General features: G+C 40.3%; 1 protein-coding gene across 1 annotated transcript in view; it reads right to left on the bottom strand.

Moving 5' to 3' along the window:
* LOC124721704 (dual serine/threonine and tyrosine protein kinase-like) overlaps positions 1-20,196 on the bottom strand; it is a 333,620-nt gene extending 313,424 nt beyond the window's left edge. The window contains exon 1 of the mRNA XM_047246790.1: positions 20,065-20,196. The gene's annotated coding sequence lies outside the window, so the exon portion shown is untranslated. The remainder of the gene's footprint in view (positions 1-20,064) is intronic.
* Positions 20,197-24,267: the final 4,071 nt, after the last annotated feature.

Below are 24,267 nucleotides of genomic sequence, written 5' to 3' on the forward strand. Positions count from 1 at the left end.
CACAATTCCCTTGGTTTTGGGGTATTCTTTCTGGATTTCTCTCGCTGATCCTTTGGTTTCTCTGGCTGGGAGAGTGTCACTGATTCCGTCTCCATGACGGAGGATTATCGTGAAGCCCTATGACCAGCTGCTTTTGGGTGCTGGTGGACGTCATCTTTCCCACTAGCAATATCCTGGGAAGGGAGTGACCCAAGGAAACCCTTCCTAGCAAGGGCAGCTGAAGAAGACTTATGCTTCTCCGGCTGAGAAGTGGAGACTGATGTCCCTTATGGTTGGGGGGGGGGGGGGGGCAGTGCTCCAAAGGTAGGTTGTGCGGGAGCAACAAGGAGGGAAGTGCCCCCCACCATCAAGGGGGCAGGTGTAGTCTTCCAGCTCCAAGAGCTGACTAGAACTTGCGGAACTGATGGGGCTACAACTGTTCTCGTAGCAGCAGCATAAGAGGTGGTCCTAGCCACTGGATGTAGGTGCTCAAATTTCCTCTTATCCATCAGCCCTGTGTTTTGTATTCCATGATTTTCCTTTCTAGCTGTAAAATCCTGCAGTCTGGTAAGCAAGGGGAATTATGCCCTCCACAGTTGACACAGGTGGAAGATGGTGCACATGGAGCATTGGGATGGGGTGGACGTCCACAATCTTGACATGTGATGCTGGAAATACAGCAGGAAGACATACACCCGAACTTTGTGCACTTAAAGTATCACCTTGAACTTCTCAGGTAATGTGTCACCCACAAAAGCCAAGATGGAGGCACCGATGGCAACCTCATTATCCCTCAGACCCCGATGGATGTGCCGGACGAAATGAACTCCTCATCACTCTAAATTGGCACACAGCTCTTCGTTGGACTGAAAAAGAAGGTCCCTGTGAAATATGATACCCTGAATCATATTTAAGCTCTTATGAGGCATGAGGGTAATGGAAACATCCCCTAGCTCGTCACAAGCGAGTAATGCCTGTGACTGGGCAGAGGATGCCGTTTTTATCAAGACTGACTGACAGCATTTTGGACAAGCCCTCCACCTCCCCAAACTTGTCCTGTAAATGCTCTACAAAAAAACTGAGGCTTCATCAAGACAAAGGAGTCCCCATCAGCTCTCTTACATACGAGGTACCGGGACGAATAAGCTTCGCTGCCATCGTTAGACTGGCGTTCCTCCCATGGTGGGGCCAGGCAGGGGAACAATCTAGGATCATACTTCCTTGCATTGTACTGAGACTTGGAATGCTTAGAGAGTGCTGGCATTAGATCAGCAGCAAGTGGTGACGTTGTACGCTTCATTGTGCGTCATCCGCCTGATGCCACCCACTCCGACCAGGGGCCCTCCCCACGGGTGCCACCCAGCCACAGCAGAGGCCACCTGGCAGGATGGCCATTGCTGGGAGTCCCTGACAGGCATCTACTCCTTGGCATATGTGGGGAGTTAACGGCGCAGGCATCAGCACAGCGATCCCTGTGTAGTCAGGGGGCTACAACCAACAGAGTACATGACGGCCCCACCACAACAGACTGGCGTGCTGTATATGAGGTGCAAAGAACTCCATGGTCATCGTCAGTGCAGAAAACAACACTGCATAGTGGGTGGAGAAAAATGCATACAGGAAGGTGTCCTCACCCAAGAGATGGAGGATGAGTGGGACTGCAATGCCTTGACGAGAAAGTGGGCTAAAAATCTCAATGCACAATGGACACGATGCACCATGTAAGGCACCCTTCCCCAACTGGCTTGCTCTTCAGGAAAATTTTGAAAAATGGAGGTCAAACCTGACAAGGGAACTTCACATAAAGGTCGAAAGATGAGAGACTCCTTTTACTCGCCTCTTATGACAGGCAGGAATACCTCAGGCCTATTCTAACTCCTGGACCTGCAGGGGGGAAGGATGGGGTGTATTCATAAATAAGAGATCAGACTCAGGTTGCGAAGGGGAAGATGGGGTGTATTCATAAATAAGAGATCAGACTCAGGTTGCGAAGGGGAAGATGGCACCTCCAGGGGCACCGGAGGACCTTGTCCTGAGACTCCGACTCCTACTCCTCCTCCTCCTCCAGACGTGGAGGGGGTAGAGCACAGAGGGAGTACAGGATTCTGTAAGAACAGGAATCGAAAGGGGGGGGGGGGGTGCAGCCAGAGAAGGGAAGGCTTCAGGATCATACGAAGTAGCATTCAATGATTCTTCACCACCCAAGAGAGATGGTCATTTGAGGACAGCCCATTTTTTGCACCTTGATACACTTCATGCACCAAGCATCCACCCTGATACTACCCACTCCGATCAAGTGCTCTCCCCATGGGCGCCACCCAGTCACAGGAAGGGTCGCCTGGCAAGGCAGCCATTGCCAGGAGTTCTGATGCTCCAGGAAGACAAGCAACCATTCCTTGGCATACATTGGGAGGGAACAACTCGGGTGTCAGTAGTGTGATCCTTGTGTTGTCAGGGGCTCAGCCAAATGGGTACATAAGAGCTCCACCACACAGACTGGCTACATGTGCTGGTGACCTAGAGGGATGGAGGGGGGAGTAAGTGGGGAAGGAAGGGGGAGGAGATGGAGATGATTATTATTATTATTATTATTATTATTATTATTATTATTATTGGTTTGCGGGGCACTCAAATGCAGGGTCACTAGAGCACGTACAAAGTCCCAATTTTTACACAGCCCAATTTCTGGATACAGTCCAGTCTAACCACTGTCACGAATGGTGATGAAATGGTGAGGACAAAACAAACACCTAGTCCTCGGGCAGAGAAAATCCCCAAGACAGCCGGGAATCGAAACCAGGACCCCGGAAGGAGGGGGAGGAATCCACACCGTAAACACTAGGAAGGGAGTTCTTCCCCAAATGGCTCACACTAAAAAAAGAAAATTTAGACATGGAGGTCAAACCTCAAGTGGGGACCTAAATCCCAAAATGGATGAAAGAGAACAGGCAAGAGGAACAAAGCTGCATGCAATATTACAGGGAACCAGGTGGATAGCCAAGTTGACATTAATCTGAACACAGAGAGAGAACAAGGAGGGGGCAGCGAGGAAGGACTGAGGATGGGGAGGGAGGGGCAGAATGAAGGAAATGCAGGCAAGAAAGGAAGAATTGGCTACTACAATAGCTTGGGGCTCCATGTGCGCCACACATAAACTCACAAAAGTACCTTGAGCCCAGGGGGGGGGGGGGGGGGCTGAAAATATTGAACTGGTCCTAAATGCCCCTGTGGACAGCCTACTTTCTTCTCAACAGACTGCATTTGGTATCTTAAGGTATGATGGTCTGGCAGATCCATACATCACGCATCCACTACCAAACAGAACCTATATAAAGGTGTATAAAACTGGAGCAAACAACCTCAGTGTCAGCTCACTGCAAAGTTGGGAGAGTAACTAAAACCTGATGTGTCATTCCCAAAGAAAGAGTACTGAATGGGACCCTTCCGCATGGGTAAAATTCTATCTATAGTTATTACAAATACAATCACACCTAAAACACTACCATGAAGCACACCACTTCTTACAGGGAATCATCAATAATGAAGGCACCTACATGCCTCCCTATGCATGAAGCTGTCTGAGGTAATAGCCTCCAAGTAATGTCATACACATTCTCCAGATAAAAAAAATACATTTTTACCTATTAAGCGATGTCCGATTGAGGAAAACCTATTGTATAGCTTTATCTTCAGACAGATTATCTGAGATCTTTCAAAATCACAATGAAAGCAATTTAGGACCCATCTGGAATTAATAAAAGGACCAGATAGTTGACCATCTACTGTAGAATGCTTCCTAAGTAGTTAATGTGGTAACAGTGGCTTGGGGAGACTCAGTCTTTTCAGGCTTAAGAAGAGTTAAAATAGGGCAATTCTATGTCATTGAAGGAAGTTATTCCTCTTATTAAGTTAAAAATGTCAAGAATTTTGTTATAATTTCCAGTGAGGTGCCGTAAAAGTTGTAATGGATTTTGTTATGATTTGGTGTCATGTTATGAGCCAAAGAAAAGGCTGACTCCAACTCCCACATGGTGAAAGGGCAGTTGTAAACTTAATTATAGAGAAAACTGAAGTCCCGACCATCACTTAGCAGCCCCATGGAAGTGGCAGAAAGTTTTACTTTGCACAACAATGATGGGGATTCTGACAAAATGTTCAGCCATACTCTGGGCTCTGTCTCCTTTACTGGTCAGGAGAATTTCACTCTTCATTACAGTACAAACATGGCACCTCTGGCCTCTTCCTGAAATGGTCCCAATGGATTCGCACACATCAATTTACAAGGGTGGTTAACAGTATTCAGAAACTGTTGCCACATTATGTCCTTGGTATTTCAACATCCTGCACTTATCACTCAGAAGTCTGACACATTCTCTCAAGTCAGCCAGTCTTTCAACTAGAAAGAGCCACCTACATGCCTCCAATTGCTGAACAGTATTTGTCACTCCACCAGACGTAAACTGTCCTCCTCTTCCTCCTTAGAACTGTACAATTGTGTGATGGATGCTTCACCACCATGACGTGTTGGTAATGTGATCCACCAACTCTTTAACACAAGTTGACTACAGAACCCAGTACCCTGTTTGCCTTGATGAGCACCCATCTTGATGGTTTTATATTCCACAGATATATGCACTAAATATGTTACTCCTTGCCTTTTTCTCTCCATTCAGGGAGATGGGGAATCTGTTGTGAGATCTGTTAGCTCACTCAAACTGATAACATCTGTACTGTGATCATCATTGTCAAAGAGGTGTCTGTCATACGAAATTTTACTTTTCTTAAAATTTATCATCTTCCTTACTCTTGCTCCTCTGGTGAGGGGCTATTGTGTGCTATTGCTGTTGCTTTCTTTGTGAGGTAAATGTATTTTGAAAGACCTTCAATTAATAACTCTGCCATGAAACATGAAGTGTTACAGCAATCTGCATGCACAAAAACATTGGTCTCTTTCACTGACTTCCCTGTAGCTGGTGCAAAACTTTTGCAACTGGCAGATTGTGCAAAGATATATGCTCCTCTAATGACATCAAAAGATTCTGTGACTGACAGGTGCTTTTTTTTTTATTTCTTATAGAGAAACATGGACCTCTCTTCGACGTGTGATACTTTCTTGTACAATGAAAACACATTTGGCGTAAAGGGTGTGATGTGTTCTGTATACATGCTGCATTTGCTAAAGATTACTTGTTCCTTATAAGTCTGAGACAGATCAGAAAGGGCATATTACAGCTATACGTTTTATTGACTTCAAAAATTTTTGTCAAGTCTTTGAGGACTCTTCATATGTAGGAAGGGATCCCTTTCTCAAATTTCCTATATGAGCCTTTTATTTACAATTTAACTTTTTTTTCCATTTACCTTCTTCGCCCAGTTCTTCTCAGCAGGGTTACAGTAGAGCCATGTCAGGCATTAAACAAAGGCAGGAATGCAGAGAAAGACTGAAAAAACGATGCAGTTCTCTTTCATGCTATGATGACCTACATAATTCATACACTTTTGATGAACCTTAAAATTTTACAAATTTTCTGCCAATAAGAAAGAATTCATCAATTTGTATTCACTGCATTGGACAGTGCTCGCTGTAACCTCTATGGATTTAAAGACTGCCATAAGAATGAGGGTATCCATTGACTTCAAGTTCTGAATATTTACAAACACAAATCGTGTAATTACTCATTCAGTGTTTACATATTTGCATACAGATACTTGTTTTATTATGTGTAGAGTAGCCCAAGGCACTAACATGCACCTGGAATATCATTTTTAGAAAAACTTATTAGTTACAAACAGGAAGGTTATTATAAAAAGTAATTTTGCCCATCTGCTGGCTTCAAATTTTTTGCAGTGTAATAATTTTTCCACCAAAACCATAACTCCATTTTGTTCTCTGGGCAAAGGTAAATAGGCTCTACAGTGCAGTTATTTCATGTTTTGTGATGATTTGTATTAAGATCAATAAACCTTTAGTCACAAAAAAGTAACCAGAACAATATGTTCATAATGTATCAACAATTGATGCAGAAACATCAACAATTGATGCAGAAACATCAACAATTGATGCAGAAACATCAACAATTGATGCAGAAACATCAACAATTGATGCAGAAACATCAACAATTGATGCAGAAACATCAACAGTTGATGCAGAAACATCAACAATTGATGCAGAAAATATAACACTAACACTGAAAAACAGAAACTCTGCAAGCACCAACAAAAGTCATTAAATTTGTGCATAAAATTATTGGAGACTCAATATTTATAATATTAAACCAATCTTTTAAATGTGGATGTTTCCCCAGAGTTGCTCAAGTGCACAGAAAAAAATGGTGTTAGGAAAAGGGTTAAGAGAAGATATGGGAAATTGTCATGCTCTCTCTCTCTTCTTCCAGTTCTGTCAAAAATATTCGAAAAAGCTGCTACTATCCGATTCGAAACTTTACTGAAAATTATGAGATTCCGAAAAATCAATTTGGCTTCCAGCTTGGAGAAAAGCTGTTGTCATCGTGGTCTTCAGTCCGAAGATTGATTTGATGCAGCTCTTCGTGCTCGTCTATCCTGTGCAACCTTTATCTCCAAATAACTACTGCAAACTACATTCATTTAAACCTGCTTACAGTATTCATCTCTTGGTCTCCTCCTACAATTTGTACCCCGCCCCCTCCCCCAGCCCCCCCCCCTCTCTCTCTCTCTCTCTCTCTCTCTCTCTCTCTCTCTCTCTCTCTCTCTTCCCTCCAATACTAAACTGACAATCCCTTGATCTCTCATATCATCTCCTGTCAACTGATCATTTGAGGCACTGAGAACCATAAGGGTCTAAAAAGCATACCACCATTGGAACCATATGTAATCAGATATCAGAAAAACCAGTCAGGCAGCTTTTCATGAATGTTCATATACATGTTGTGGACCTACAGTACAGATGAATCTGGATCACTGTAATATCAACAGATGTCAGGAGAACAGATACTTCTACAACCCCACAATCGATCACTGCTGTGCTTTAGACTAGAGATGGGTAGTTCGCGAACAAACGGGTGCAAAGGAACGGTTCACCAAGATGAACGAAAGGACCGAGAGGAACAAAAGGACCGAGAGGAAGATCGGTTCATAGTTCACTTCGGTCGCGGCAGTCTACTTATAGTTCCCGGGAACGAGGAACGATCGGTTCATAGTTCACTTCGGTTGCGACGCTCTACTTATAGTTATCGGGAACGAGGAACGATCGGCTTGTAGTTAACTTCGGTCACGGCGGTCACTTTGGCAGTTCTCGTTCCAACCTCGGTCCCGTGCTTGTCTCAGTCTCAGTCTCCCTCGGCCGCACTAGTTGTTCTTCGCATGACCACCTGTCTCAGTTCCACTGCTGACTGCTCTTAGTTGTTCAGTATCCAGTTGTTCGTTTCGTTCACTGCGCTTGCCCATTTTACATGTGTTCCAAACTGTTCTTGCACTTGGTTCTGGCTATTCAGCGTCCACGACCGGTAATTAAAAAGTATTTTATAGTTACGTAAATTACATAAAAATTACATTGTATCTAATAGGTAGGTCTTTTCAGGTAACTTCATTATATCAATGAACAGCAGAAGACATACTTATAACACGGCAAGTTTTTTTTGTTATTCATATATTTTTTGGTTTCATCAACTTGATTTAGCAAGTAACTTTCAATAATTTGCTTAATTTTTAGTGTAAGAAAATTCATATAAAATGATTTTCGTGTATCTTTCATATACAAAACATTACATTTAGGAAGGCTCTAATTATTTTTAAGTTTGGTTGTTTCCAATTTGCATTACCTGCTAGTTAGGTGGGTTGTGAGTCATTTTGGCTCAGTAGGAAAAGCAGTGCCTCTCCATTTGAAAAAACATAGATTGCCATAAAATCGTATTTACTTATTATCTCAAAAACATTTGTTCAGAAGGAGCTTTCAAGCCAAAAACTGTATTACTGCAAACTTAATATTATTATTATTGCTGCATTAACTTTAATAATGCAACATAAGAACCTAATTTTTACTAAGCGTGTGACGCAAGTATGATGAGAAAACCACATTTTATTTTATGCTTCCATAAAGTCTCTACTTCGCCTATGAACTCAGAGACAACGTGAAGTATATATAGGGTGTAAACGATTATTGTTTACAACGTAGCATAGCTATGTCGTGGAAGTCGAAATGAAGAATTTTATACAAGACACTTGTGGTCTATTAAGTTGGGAAACAGCCACCAAAGGTTTGCAAGACCACATGAGCTATAGTCCATGCACGTCGCGCGAGATTTTCATGTTCTCTACTCCAGCTCTCTACACATCGTCATCGATTGTTTCACAATTGTTGCTTGCATTAGCTTGTTATTTCTTCACTGCCTACTTATTACATGTTTGTCTGTCTGTTGTATCTGCTCGTAACGGGCAACACATCGTCCGTAATTGGCGAGCAGTCTGTACTTGGGGCTGGTTTTCCGTGCGCCACCCTATATTATTTCCCTGCGATCAGCCACACAACGCTACAGTTGTCTAAAGGAGAGGCTCTGCAGAATCCCGGAAATTACTTCTAAAAGTGTGTAAGAATTCTGTAATAAATAAAACCTCTGTACTCCAGAAAACTAGTAGTGTAGGTGACTGAAGTACTCTGTACTTCAGTCACCTACACTACTAGTTTTCAGTTTTTCATAAGAGCCATATACCAAGCACAAATGAACGGTGAACAAGTAAAAATGAACTGTTCCCAAAATAGAACAATCAGCAGTGAACTAGTTCCCAAGGATGATTGAGTTTGCCCATCTCTACTTTAGACCCTTACGGTTCTCAGTGCCTCATTTGTTTTAGTCGAGTTACACCCCAAATTTCTTCTCTCCCCATTCTATTCAGTACCTCCTCATTAGTTATGTTATCTAGCCACATAATCTTTAGCATTCTTCTGTAGCACCATGCTTCAAAGACTTCCATAATTTTCTTGTCTGAGCTGCTTACAATCCACACTCACTTCCATACAAGGTTACACTCCATGCAAATACCTTCTGAAAAGACTTCCTATCACTTCAATCAATATTTGATAAATTTTTCTTCTTCAGAAACGCTTTTTTTGCTATTGCCAATCTACAGTTTCTATCTTCCCTGCCTTAGCTATCATCAGTTACTTTATTATTTTTACCGGCCAAACCACAAAACTCATGTACTACGGTACTTTTAGTGTCTCATTTCCCAACCTAACTACCTCAGCATTGCCTGATTTAATTCGAATACACTCCATTAACCCTGTTTTGCTGTTGTTGATGTTAATTTTCTATTCTCCCTTCAAGACACTGTCTATTTCATTCAACTGCTTTTTTAAATCCTTTGCTCCCCCTGAGAGATTTACAATGTCGTCGGCAAACCTCAAAGTTTTTATTTCTTCTCCCTCGACTTTAATCCAGTCTCTAAATTTCTACTTGGTTTCCTTTACTGCCTGTTCAATGTACAGACTAAATTACATCAAGGATAGTTTACAACCGTGACTCACTCCCTTCTCAATCACTCCATCCCTTTCATGGCCTTATTTTAGACTTTTAACTGCAATCTGGTTTCTTCACAACTTGTACACAACATTTACCTCAATGTATTGTACCCCTACCACCTTCAGAATTTTAAAGACCATACTCCAATCAACATTTCCAAATGCATTCTTTAAGTCTACAAATGCTATAAACATAGGCTTGCCTTTCTTTAACCTCTACACTAAGCTATGCCTTCGGCCCAGTATTGCTTTGCATTTTCCTTTACTTCTATGTTATGAGATGAATAAATCAGTTCACAGTGTGACTGCTGTATGATGTTTAATTACTCACACTGTGCAGTTTACTGCTTGTTTTAGCAAAAGGGACATTACATATATTTTGTTACAAGTCACAGCATCAGTGACGCATTGTGCATTCCTACCTTTCTCTGCTACCCAAACAATTCCTCTCTCAGGTTGTCTTCCACAAGTCATCCCATTCTTCTGCACACAATGAATTAGTATTTTGCAACCATGAGATATTAAACGTATGGTTCAGTAATTTTCACATCTCTCGGCACCTACCTTCTTCAGTAGTGTGATTATAACATTAATCTTTAAGTCTGATCGTAATTCACCCTGGTCTAGTTTAGTTTTATTGATGACATCTTTATGATCTGGACCCAAGGCCAGGACGCATTACTCTCATTCCTCCACAACCTTAACACCTTCTCTCCCATCCACTTCATCTGGTCCTCCTCCGCCCATCGGGCCACAAAGATGTTTATCTCCTCCTCTCAGATGGCTCCATCCGCACCTCAATCCACATCAACTCCACCAATCACCAACAGTTCTTTGACAGTTGCCACCCCTACCACACCAAAAAATGCTTCCCATACAGACTGGCCACCCATGGTAGGATGCATCTGCAGTGATGGGAACTCCCTCACCCTGTATGCTGAGGGCCTCACAAAGGCCTTCAGCAGACAATCAATACCCTCCAGCCCTAATTCACAAACAGATCTCCCATGCCACATCCTCACCACACCTGATCCTCACAGCCATCCGAAGAACCAGCCACAATAGAGCACCCCCTTGTCACCCAATACCACCTCGGACTGAAACAACTGAACCAAGTCCTTTGTCATGGATGTGATTATGTATCATCATGCCCTGAAATGAGGGACATCCTACCCAAGATACTTCCACCCCCCCCTCTCTCCCCAAAGTGGTATTCTACCACCCTCCCAACCCCCACAACATTCTAGTCCATCGCTACACCACTCCCACCCCCAATCCCCTGCCATAGGGATCATACCCCTGTGGAAGACCCAGATGCAAGACTTGCCCAATACACTCACCCAGAACCACCTACTCCAGTCCCGCGTCACAGGCTCATCCTACCCCATCAGAGGCCAGGCCACCTGTGAAAGCAGCCATGTTATATACCAGCTCTGCTGCAACCACTGCATAGCATTTTACATTGTTATGACAACCAATCACCTGTCAACTACAATGAATGGCCACCACCAAACTGTTGCCAAAAACAACAAGGTGGTCCACCCAGTGGCACAACATGCAGCAGAGCATAACATGCAAGATTTCAATGGCTGCTTCACAACCCGTGCCATCTAGATCCTCCTCAACACCAGCAGCTTTTCTGAGATGCACAGATGGGAGCTATCCTTACAGCACATCCTTCACTCCCGTAACATTCCTGGACTAAACTTACTAACTCATTGCCTCCTCACCTCCCACACCCCCACCCAATAGAGTGCACTCCCATGCCCCAGAAACCCCACCCAACTTGTGTCCCCACATCAGCTATTTGTGTGCTGTTATCTCACACCCTAGTCTATGCAATCACATGCCCAACCATCTGGCACCTGCCCCCTCTACCTGCACCCCTAGCTAGCCAACAGACAGCTCTAAACTCTCCCACAAGCCACTAGATGCTTCTCCTCAACCCCCTCCCTGCCTCCCACCTCTCTCCTGAGATTTGTCTGTTCGCCTTGTTGTTCCCCATCTGCATTCAATATTTGCTTTCTTACAGCTCCCCATCAATCTCATATTGTAATTCTATAGCCCATTTTACACAGTTGTTGCCTAATGCTCCCTTTGAAACTCTCAACAACTTCTTTTCGTTTCAACACATCCCTGTGCCTCTATTTACTTTTCTGCCCTTCATAGCTTCTTCAGCTTTAAGCTACATTTCGTAACTAATAAATTACAATCAGATACAGATCTATACCTGGAATTGTTTTGTAGTTTTATACCTGGTTTCTAATTCTGCCTCTTACCATTATATAAGAATAACCAAGTCTCTTGCACATACAATTTTTTTTTCATTGTTCTTGAACCAAGTGTCACCAATGTTCAAACTGTGTTCTTGCAAAATGCTATCAGATGGCTTCCCCTTTCATTCCTTTACCGCAGTCCTCCTCCTATTTTTCCTTCTCTTCCTTTTTTTACTGTCCAAATCCAGTCTCCCAGCACAATTTTCACCTCCTTTAATGAACTGAATCATTTCTCTTAACTCATCACACAGTTCTTCAATCTCTTCATTATCTGCAGAACCAGTAGGTGGAGGCCCATGACTCTGTGTACCTTGATATGGCAATTTTTACACAATAATAATAATAGTTGCTCATTCAGGTGCATATTTTCTTTTCCATTATTAATTTTTTTTGTCTCATCAGTCTTCTGAACAGTTTGATACACACCGTTAATTCCTCTCCTGTGACAACCTCTTCACCTCAGAGTAGCACTCGCACCCAACTTCATCAATTATTTGTTGGATATGTTCCAATATCTGCCTTCCCCTACAGTATTTACTTGTTACTGCTCCCTTGAGTACCGTTGAAGTTATTCTCTGATATGTTAACACCTCTCCTCTCATCCTGTCAGTTTCTCTCATCGATATTACTCCTTAGTTAGTTACTTAGTTTCATATTCCATGGATCATTTTACACAATACATCATATTGATGTGGACTGAATAATTTTACATTCACATCACAAACTAACTCGTAAACATGGCTACATGTTAAACATTTTATTATTATTTTTTTTTCAATACACAGACGAGAGTTAGTAATTGTTAACCACCAACTTTAACACATTATAATAATAGAAACTGTTCTACAGAATAGGAGGAGTTGTCAAGGAAAAACTTTTTCAGTTTGTTCCCAAATTTTACGTTGCTGCCTGTCACACATTTCATATCACAGAGTAAGTGATCAAAAATTTTTGTTGTAGCATTGTGCACCTCTTTTTGTGCTAGAGACAACATTAATGCGGAATAGTGAATGTCATTTTTCCTTCTGGTATTGTAATTATGTACATCATTATTGCTTTTAAGTTGTAGTGGATTATTTACAACAAATTTCATGAAGGAATACATATACTGTGAAGCTGTAATCAAAATGCCCAACTGCTGAAACACACGTCAACAAGACAATCGTGGGCAAGCACCACATATTATTCTAACATTTCTGAGCAACAAAGACTTTCTTAAAGATGAGGTGCCCTAGAACATTATTCCATATGACATTGTTGGATGAAAATATGAAAAATATGTCCACTTATTGATTTGTCTCTCCCGAAGATTTGCAATGACTAAGTGCAAATATGGCTTAGATAAAATGTTTAGCGAGTTCCAAAATGTGCTTTTTCCAATTTAAATTCTCATCGATATGGACACCTAAGCATTTTGATGTTTCCACCTCACCAAATGTTACACTTGTCATTGGTTTGTACCCCTACACATTCAGAACTGAACATGTTTGAGTCTTTTTAAAATTGAGACAATTTGCGGAAAACCGTCTGATACTTTTGAAAACATTAGTCACCATCTCTTCTATTTCTGTATGCATGCTTGGCAATCCAATATTAGTGTCATCTCCAAAAAGAACTAATTCTGCTTGTTATACAGGTGTTCGGAAATTCCCATTACAAACTTCTAGGACTTGTAGAGTGGAGTGAGTACATACCACTTTGAATAGAAAGCCATGTCCAGAATTGTACCATTTCCATTCTACAACGGTTTCAATTCAAATCTGAAACACGTCCATGTCTGCTGAGGGAAAGAGAAAAGTCCCAGAATTTCTTGTCTGGTATGCAATTGGGTAGACAAGATGACATATACTGTGTCTGATGGTCACCTGATATCACTTAATGTCTGCCTTGTTGTGAGATCTATTCAATGCCTGTGCATCTCTGATACAGTAAACATGGTTTGGCACGTTTTCAAAATACACAGACACACTCCTTGTGTATGGCGAAGCTCAAGGTAACGGAAGAGCTGCTAGTCGGCTGTATCACAAATGCTTTCTGCAATGCAGCACACCATCATACAAACTTTTTGCCCAAGTTATGCAGCAGCTCCAAGAAACATGTACCTTCACTGTGAGGATGCAGGACTGTGGTGTTCCATAGCAACATCGCACACCTGATTTTGACAAAGAAGTACTGCATTGCACTGAAGAGATCCCCCTAACGAGTACTCAAACAAAATCGTGTGTAATGGGTGTATCATTTGGGACATTCTGTGTGCACAATGATTACATCCATACCACTTACAAAAGGTACTCTCAATGGGTCCAGCCTATTTTCCAAACACATTGCCTACTGCACATGGTGGCTGCACCTCTGCATTGACACTGAGCTGTTTCCACATTGAGTTCTGTTCACAGGTGAGTGTAAGTTCATTAGGGACTGTGTTCTGAATTCACAAAACAGCCATGTAAGGACAGATAAAATCTCTTGTGCCACACATCACAGCACCAGTTTGGTATTAACGGGTGGGCAAGTATTCTCAGTGGTCAGGTGACTGGGCCATAACTCCTTCAACTCTAGCTAGCTGGTCCTGCACACTTGATCTTCCTAGAAAACAAGAAACCTGTGCCATCATGAAATTTGTTTCAGCATGATGGTGCACCCCTTCACTCCTCACATGCAGTTCACGGGTATCTCGGCAGACAATATGGTGTAAGACGGATAGGCTGGCCACCACGATCATTATATGTAACTCCTCTGGGTTGTATTCAAAGCTTAATTTACGAGACTCCTGAGGAGAGAGAGGAAGATCTGCTGGCACGAGTTTCGGCCGCTGCACAAGAAAATGAAGAGACATCAGGTGGGATGAAGAGAGTGTACCAGAGTATGCTTCGTAGGTAGACTGTCTGTAGCAATGCTGGTGGACATTACATCGAGCTGCTGTTGTAATGCATAAGTAGTGTTCTGTATGTACATAATGTTGGATTCTTTTTTGTTTTGGAATTATGTAAACACATAGTGTTTAAGTGTTAACACAAACAAATGTGCTTAAGTGACAAATGTATGTTTAATTATGTTTCCTTTCCAATTGTTACCTAGTAACTGTACTGCGTCATGCCCAGCTCAGTTCCTCAACCAGAAGTGGATAAGTTAAACACCTGGGTTGAAACTGTCATGGAATGGAAATCTTTCCCCTCTACAAGTCCTAGAAGTCTGTAATGGGAATTTCTGAACGCCCTGTATATTTGACATGAGATGTTTTACACATATAAGGAACAATAGTGTATCTAAGACTGCTTGGGGAACCCCACACATGATTTCTCCCTAGTTCCAGGACTATATTGGCTGAACTACTAAATACAACTTTATGCATTCTTTTGGTTAAATAGGACATTATCCATTGTTGGGTATACCCTCAATCCCATATAACTTTAGGAGAAGACTGTAATTCAGGCCGGCAAATGCCTTAGATATGTTACAGAAAATACCACCTGGTGCTATTTTATTTTTAGTAATTGTAAAATTAGGTGAGTGAAAATGTAAATGGTATTCTCATTAGAGCAATTCTTCTGAACCCCAAACTGTGATTTGCTGTAGATATTATTGCCATTCAGGTGAGATACTTGGAAATTGATGTCAGCAGTGAAACAGCTCTGTAGTTATTGACATCTCTGCTATTACCTTTCTTAAAAGAGATTTCACAATGGTATGTTTCAGTCTCTCTGGAAAAATTCCACAAGTTTTTGATGTATTACATATTTCAGATAAGACCAGGCTTATTACAAGGAAACAAATATTTTGCACTATTGCAAAAATTATCAAAACCAGATGAGCTTTTATTTTCACCAATTCTGAGGAGAACCACCTCATTTCTTATCTGTCCACCTAATTTTCAACATCCTTCTGTAGACCACATCTCAAATGCTTTGATTCTCTCCTTTTCTGGTTTCCCCTCAGTCTGTGATTCACTTCCAAACACAAATGTGATTAAAATGTACATCTAGAAGATACGTTCCTCAAATTAAGATCTACATTTGATATCAATGGCCATCTTTTGGTCAGGAATGCCCTCTGCCAGTTCTAGCCTGCTTTTTCATTCGTTTTCACCTTCACTGATGATAGCAACCCCATCAGCAAATCTTAACATTGATACCATTTTATCCTGAACTTCAATCCCACTCTTGAACCTTTCTTTTATTTCCACCATTGTTTCTTTGATGTATAGATTGAACAGGAGGGGTGACAATGTGCACCACTATCTTTTAGCCTTCCAAACCTGAGCATTTTGTTCTTGGTCTTTTGTTATTCTTTTTCCCTCTTGGTTCTTGTACATATTGTACATTATACATCTTCCTTTATAGCTTACACCTATTTTCCTTAGAGTTTCAAACATCTTGCACCATTTTACACTGTTGAATTTCTTTTTCTAGGTCAAAAAATCCTACGAATTGTTGTAATAGTTCTTAATTCTTGTTTCTATTATTAACTGCAATGTCACAACTGCCGCTTTGGTGCCTTTACCTTTTCTAAAGCCAAACTGATCATCAACAGATCCCCAGTTTCCTTTTCTATTCTTGTTTGTGTTATTCTTATCAGGAACTTTGATGCTTGAGTTATTTAGTTGATTGATTGATAGTTCTCGCTCTCACCTTCCCTTGCTAACTTCTAGTTTTGGGTAGATGATATTTCTCCAGCTGTCAGATGGTATGTCTCCAGTCTCATAGATTCCAAAAAATAATTTGAATAGTCAATTTCAGAAATTCCAAAGGACTGTTGTCTATGATTACTGCCTTATTTGGTCACAAGTCTTTCAAACCTCTCTTAAACTATGACTCTAACACTGGATCCACAATGTCTTACCTCTTCTAGCAATTCTCCAAACAGTTCCTCCTGTAACTTAATGGTTGTGTACTGTGGCCTGTATAGCCATGAACATTGGCTGGACAACAATGTCAGTATCATTCTAAAATTCTCTGGTCAACATCAGTCAAAAATCAGTTTTCTTGATTGCCATTTTTCGTTCACTAGCCATAGAAACAAATCTTCATATTTATGTCAGTCCTAAGTGACATAGTGCTGTGTTCCTGGCGTTTCCTGATCATTTTTGTACTGCCTTCTTTCACTGATCAGTTTAAGCATTTCTTCTGTTACCCATGGTTCCTTTGCAGTTACCTTCCTTGTAGCTGTTTTTGTCTGACTTCTGTGATTTCTCTTTTTAGGGATGTCCATTCCTCTTCAACTGAACTGCCTATTGTCATATTCATTATCACAATATCTACAGCCTAAGAGAACTTCAAATGCACCTCATCACTCCTCAGAACTTCCATATCCCACTTCTTTCCACATCATTCTCCTTATGATTATTTTATACTTACATCTACTGTTCTTCATTACTGAACTGTGAGCCAAATCTGTATCTGCTCCTTGGTATGCCTTACAATCCACTATCTGATTTCAGAATCACTATATGACCATGATGTAATCCCACTGGAGATACAGGAAGCCATATCTAAAGGCCTTTTCCAAGCAAACTTCCTCCTCTTGTGCTGCTAATCCTTCATTACACATATTTGATTGTCTGTTGATAATCCTGCATTCACCTGACTAAAAAATCATGATTTCATAACACGAAATTTCATCAATTCCTACAATAACTTCAACCTACTCATTTCTCTTTCCCAACTGTCTAACCTACTTACACAGTTACTGGATCTAAAATTCCACACTACGACCAACAGACTGTTATATTTTTTCTGAGGACAATATCATCATCCTCAGTAGTGCCACATCAATATCCAAATGGGGGACCATTTTACCTCATACTGTTTTAGCCACAAGGGTGCAATCACCATTGAAAAAAAGTAGAAATATTACAGTTTAATGTCCTGTTGATGACAAGGTCATTAGAGGCCCAGCACAAGCTTGAATTGGGGAAGACACTCGGTTGTACCATTGCATAAGAACCATGCCTGAATCTACCTTATAGGAATACAGAAATTGCAGAAAACCTAAATCGGGATGGCTGGACAGAGATCTGAAGCACCAGCCTCCTGATTACGAGTCCAATGCCTCACCTCCACACACACACACACACAGTGACATCATTAAACCAGAGATGCATGTTGTTGGGAAAGATAATGGCCTAAGTTTCTCCTTTCTCTTGGCACTGACACACAACCAGCATAGCTTGCATTAAACTGTTCACACTTAACATTTGCATATCTTCAAACAAAGTCCCTAAGCATTAAGTTACTGCAAGTCAAACAATCTGGTGGTTTATTAGCCATTATTATACAATATTTGATATTTCTGATTGGAATATTCATCGCAAGAATTGAATTTATGTTAGTAGGAACAGTTTAAGCTGCTACATAAGCTCTGAAGGTTTATTGACAGCATATTTAATTTGAGGAGAATACCGAATACAAATTTTTATTCCTGGGTCGGATATGGGTAAAATGATGTACTTTTCATTGCTAATGTAGAGTTGAAACGGTGCAAAGAAGGTGAAGAGTATAAAAGCATACAAAGTGTCTACTGGACACTTTTCTCAGTTAATACACCCACAACTTGATTAATGATGAAAAATACGCCCATGTCATTTCAGCAGCCTTCACAAATGCTGAACAGAATGGTTATTAATACAACATTATCTGGAATGTGGTGACATATTTTGTAAGTATTATTTTGTCAACATCACTGAGTTTTTCAAACTAGAATAAAGTGCTGATGGCAGGTTGGATCTAAAATATTACAATATTTGTGACATTATTCTTAATACTTCTATTACCCAAAAATGTGAAAGAAATATTACACGCTTCAGTGTTTCATACATAAGCCTCATTTTCTGTCCCTTATAATTGGCACCTAAGTTACAATAGAAACCCAAAATGTTCAGAAATAGCACTCCTTAAACAGTAATTATTCTTATAAAGTTTAAATTTGAAATGGAAGTGCAACTAAACTTGTTCATTCTGGATTCATCTTTGGTTCTTTTAATATCACAACATGTATCAAGTAGGGCAAAAACATAATTTGTGATCTAGTTAACATATGTAGAACGAAATAGGTTCATGATACCATATAAACTCTGCTACATGAGGATATAATGCTACACACTTGTGTGTTTCTTAAGAGCAATGCAGCCACACAATTTTAGGAACCATATTAGAGCTCTTTTTAATTATCAACAGTGTAAGATATGAGGAAAAAAACGTAAAAAATTTTACAATTTCAGGAGAGTAATGGAAAAAGAAGCACAGGACAACTTTTTGTGAGAATTCATCACAAATTTTCTATATTCTCTTACATTCGTTTCTTGAAGAGCTGGCACTTAAAAAGTAACAACAAAAATGTGTAAACTGGTAATGTGTCTTCTGGAAACTCAATGTACGAAAACAAATTATAATACTGGGTGGGCGAACGTGATGAACAAATGCGGAAGACAACCAACTGTTTGTTTCTCTGGGAGTCAAAACATGTGAAATGGTTACTGAAACCATAATTACGTTAGGTCAAACGACGCGTTACTCATGTGATAAATAGTGCTTATAATCTATACAAACAGTGATAGTGTACTGCGTAATTGCAACTCACTAATACCAGAGTTACAATTCGTTATTCCACGAACATATCGCGACAGTTTCTCATAAAATAGACAATTTTTGGTGAAACTGCACATGGTAGTCTGGAAGAAGAGCATACACGTCAGCGTAAGAATGTACAGTGAGTATACCAGTACGTATACAAGAAGTTTTAATACGGAGGAAGTGTCAACGCACGAAATTTGGAGTACATGCACGAAAATTAAGGCGGTCTTTCAGTGCGTTGCATATTAATATAATACGTCGTAACTTTTATGTAGATGTCCATAAACGAATTGGAGTCAAATTATTATCACTAAATTTACATTTCTCTTCCATCACTAGTGCATTTTATCTTTTTGTCTGCACAGCAATAACTACAGGCAACATACATCTGGTGTTTGGCTTGTGTACCCTGGACTTACGCACTTTAGTACACACTCTGGTATCCAGTTCCTGATCGAATTGTTTAAACAAACTAAAACCAAACAAATTACCCTCATCTAAAATTGGGATAAATTTTGCGGTAATTTGAGTATACCGCATGCCTGGCACATTCTACTGATAATTAAATTTTATACACTTACTGCAGTCTCAAACTGTGCGAATTATTAGAACCGACAGTCTGAATCGTTCATAACCGGGTAAATTAGTCGCTTCAATCAATTTGTCAACAATTAAAATGTCTCAGTATATTAAACTGAGGTATCACAATGACTTTGTATACTATTAATGTATTACAACAGCAAACCTGAGGCTTCACAAAACAGCGGGACGTAACGATGCAATGCTAATATATAACCAGCCACACTCAAAAATTTAATGCCACAAAAACTCATTCCTCCCCACTTGCTTCTGTACACCAAATGTTACAAAACAAAACACAACACTGGTGCAAAGAACTTTAGCTGTCAGTGAAAGCTGTCACTCACGCAATTATTCCATTTTCTCTCTGAAAACGGCAAATCAATCCTCGGACGAATGATGCAAGGTTCCCTATTTTCACCATATTGTTCAAATTAATTTTTGAGGAGACATTCCAAAAGTAGCCACTCCAGCAGCGACAAATACGGAAAATATTCCTCCCAGACACTTAAGACCAATTCACACCGGCCGACACTTCACGTTACGCCAAAACAATCCACAATGCTTATCAAATAGCATTATTCATACAGGTCGTCAACAGACATGGCGTATGCACACGTTCTATATTTATTGACATTAGTCCCCAGATGGCAGTTATAAAGGCTCGTTTACGCTGGGGCAACATCTTGTAACATTGTGGCATGCTACGGAAATGTGGCGTGCGTCGTCTTGTAGTATGCTACAAAAGACAACACCTTGAGGTTCAAAAATGGCTCTGAGCACTATGGGACTTAACATCTGCGGTCATCAGTCCCCTAAAACTTAGAACTACTTAAACCTAACTAACCTAAGGACATCAAACACATCCATGCCCGAGGCAGTATTCGAACCTGCGACCGTAGCAGTCGCGCGGTTCCGGACTGAGCGCCTAGAACCGCTAGAACACCGCGGCCGGCAACAACACCTTGAGGCCTATGTTGCATGCGGCAGGTTAATTTATATAAAAGCAACAGAATTTGTGCCCCACTGAGTCGGTCTTGCAGGAAAAATGGGTGATAAAGTGATTATGGCGGCTGCTTACTTGGTCTTCGCACATGAAGCTAACAATGGAAATGAAAATAAACGGAAAAGGAAACGATGGTGGAAGAGATTAATATTTAAAGAAGTCCCACGAACGATTATACCAGGTGATCTAGCAGCACAAGATGGTGCATTATTTTGCAATTTTACGAGAATGTCCAGTGAAGACTTCAGTTTTTTACTACAGTTAATTACACCTCATATTCTAAAGAAAGATACCAAATGCTAAGACATTATTTCACCAAGTATTTGACTGGCCATCGCATTACGATTTTTAGCCACTGGAATTAGTACAAGCCGCTAATGTACTTATTCAAACTATCATATTCCCTCATAGTGCCAGAAGTATGTGAAACTACTTCATCAGTGTTGAAGAATTACATAAAGGTAAGTACACAACATTCAATACTGATTTTATGTAAATAATTTTTTATTTTAATTTTTAAGTAAGCAAATAATTGGTGCAACGTATTTCACTTATTTTTTAAATCTCACAAATTGATGGAGCTCTTCTGATATACCTGGTACTTCAAAGAATTCTTCACTCTCACCAGTGTCATTGTCGACGTACACAATTTCGCAGTTAGCTTCTGGACAGCTTATTTCTGCACTGTTTTCCGATACGACAGCCGGTAATGACGTGATGCTGGGAGTTTGCTTCTCAAACTTCCCCCCAAGTTGCTTATTCCCAATGTTGTGGTTCACGTGTTGTCTGGGAAAATTTTCTCATTTCATTGGCGATGAATGCTTCATACACACTCCTTTCATCTCTGTTGTTAACAGCTTTTTAAATCTGGTAAGCTTCCTCAACTCGAGAATCTCTCTCCAATTCCTGAGGGTTTTTTTTTTTTTGGGGGGGGGGGGGGGGTTAGTAATTCTATTTCTCTGCGTTTCTCATGAGACGTAGTTGGTGTTTGATGCAGACTGCCTTCAGAAGGCTGACTTGCATCTTCATCTTTGGTTTCTGTGTCATCATTCTGAAGAAGTAGAGAAAGTAATGATAATGTTTTACTTTTCAGATTCCAAAGGATAATGAAGAACAGAAGAATATTGCCAGAAATTTCGAAGTGAAGTGGAACTTGCTTCACTGTGTAGGTGCCATAGATGGCAAACATATGCAAATTATATATCCTTTCAATACCGGAAGTGAGTATTTAACTACAAAAAAGGCGACTGCAAACGCAAATTACTGCTTTCAGTATGTGCATATTGGTTGTCAGGGCCATATATCAGATGGAGGAGTTTTTAAGAACACTTTGTTTCCTAAAGCGTTAACAGAAAATAAATTAAACATTCCTCTCCAGAATATCTTTCAGGAAGAGAAAATTTGACACCATATGTTGTAGTAGCGGACGAGGCACTTCCATTGACAACAAATATAACGAAACTGTATGCTGGTCAGTAACCCAGGTCGGAGGAAAGAATATTTAATTACCGACTTCCTCGCGCACGACTTACTGTCGAAAACGCTTTCAGAATAATGTCCTCTGTTTTTAGTATTTAGGAGGCCATTGTTAATTAAAGTTGAGAAAGCTGAAACAGTGAAAAAAGCTTGTACGTAAGTCCATAATTTTTAAGTCAAAGTGCAACATCCAGAACTATTTATTTACCTCCATATAGTTTGGATACAGAAGATGTAGATAATGGTGTAATTACTCTTGGAGAGTGGGGAGAAGCTACTCACAACTATACAGGCTTAACGAATAGGCCTATATCAAAGGTATCTTGAAGACTTTCCTGTGATGCACATGGAGTACGAGAGGAATTCAAATAATATTTTATGACACCACATGGAACGGTTGTGTGGCAAAAGAGATATCAATAGAATCATCCTGCACCAATGTATACTAATTATGTTCGTACTACAACGTATATTCATTTATGTAAACAAACAGAATTATCTAGATGAACTCAAACTTTTTAGTTACTTTTTTCCTACAAACGTGTTTGTGTGGTCCACTGTAGTAAAATAAAATTAGAAATTACTGTTTATATCTATCGATTACATACTTATTCGAAAGAATTTATTAGGATGTACTATATGTAGCTTATTCATTACAACAATGTAAAAAATGGGACTTTCTAAGAACATAATAAAATTTCCTATTTTACAAATATGCTTATTAATAATTTTGTTGCCATGGATTGGTGTAATAAAGATCTCAGTTAAAAATATGAATAGTTATTGAAATCGAGATATTTACAATTGACCTGTCCATTCCTGCACGTGGTTCCGTCACATCTAAGATAAATTTTAATGCTTCATATATGAATCTTTTTTTTCGTATTAGCCGCTGAGCTGCTTTTTTTTTATTCGTCACGTGCGTGTGTTCGCGATGAAACGCGCTTCTCGGATTTTTAATCTTATTCCTTTCAGCGTTCTCATTGATTTCATATTTTAAAGCGAGATTTTATGTAACGTCTCTTTTCACTACATTATTTTTATAATTACTTTCACGTATGTTCCACAGAAGCTCAGTTTGTCTGTAGTCCTCTATGAATGCTAAATACTTCACGTTGATTGTTGTTCAGAGATTTAAACGTAAAAACGCGATCAGATTTTACAGAGAGCAGCTTTACAGTTTGCGAATGCGACGAGACGAATCTATTGAGCAGTTGGCCGACAGAATTCGGAACATCAACTCTCAAACGTACCAGTTAGTAGAAGACGAAAATGAAAATCTCATTCAGTTGTTTGAAGCCGACCAGAGAGCCTTGAACACATTCATTCATGGGTTGCACAGAGAGGAAGTAAGAAAAGCTGTTCAATTGGCATGACGTAAAACGTTTCAGAAAGCAGTAGAATCAGATGTTGGTTTCGTTGAAGCACTAAGACGACCGAATGAGATGCACAAACAAGAACGCAGAGTTTTCAACGCAATAGTATAATGCTATAGATGCAATAAACCGGGTCACAAGCGTAAGGATTGTAAAGCGAATCGAATCTGCTATCATTGCAGGATGCCGGTTCATGTTTCGAGAGAATGTCGCAACAAGAAAAAAGGTAATGCGAACAACATACAATCTGCCAGATCATTAACTCAGTATAGGGATGTACGGGTCACCAGTCCGTCCGCCCCTTGCCAGAGACAGTGATTCCTGTTAGTTCCAGTGAAAATCAGACCGAAAATGACTTCGTGATAGATGCTGTATATCGTGGGAGAAACATCAAACTACTTATTGACACAGGAGCACAGACCTCATTAATGTGGTGTGGCATAGATAAACGGGATAAATTGAAACCGCCGCTATTAAAAGTGCGAGGGTTAAACGGAGGAAAACTACGTAA

The sequence above is a fragment of the Schistocerca piceifrons genome, chromosome X (assembly GCF_021461385.2).
Source record: "Schistocerca piceifrons isolate TAMUIC-IGC-003096 chromosome X, iqSchPice1.1, whole genome shotgun sequence".
NCBI lineage: Eukaryota > Metazoa > Arthropoda > Insecta > Orthoptera > Acrididae > Schistocerca > Schistocerca piceifrons.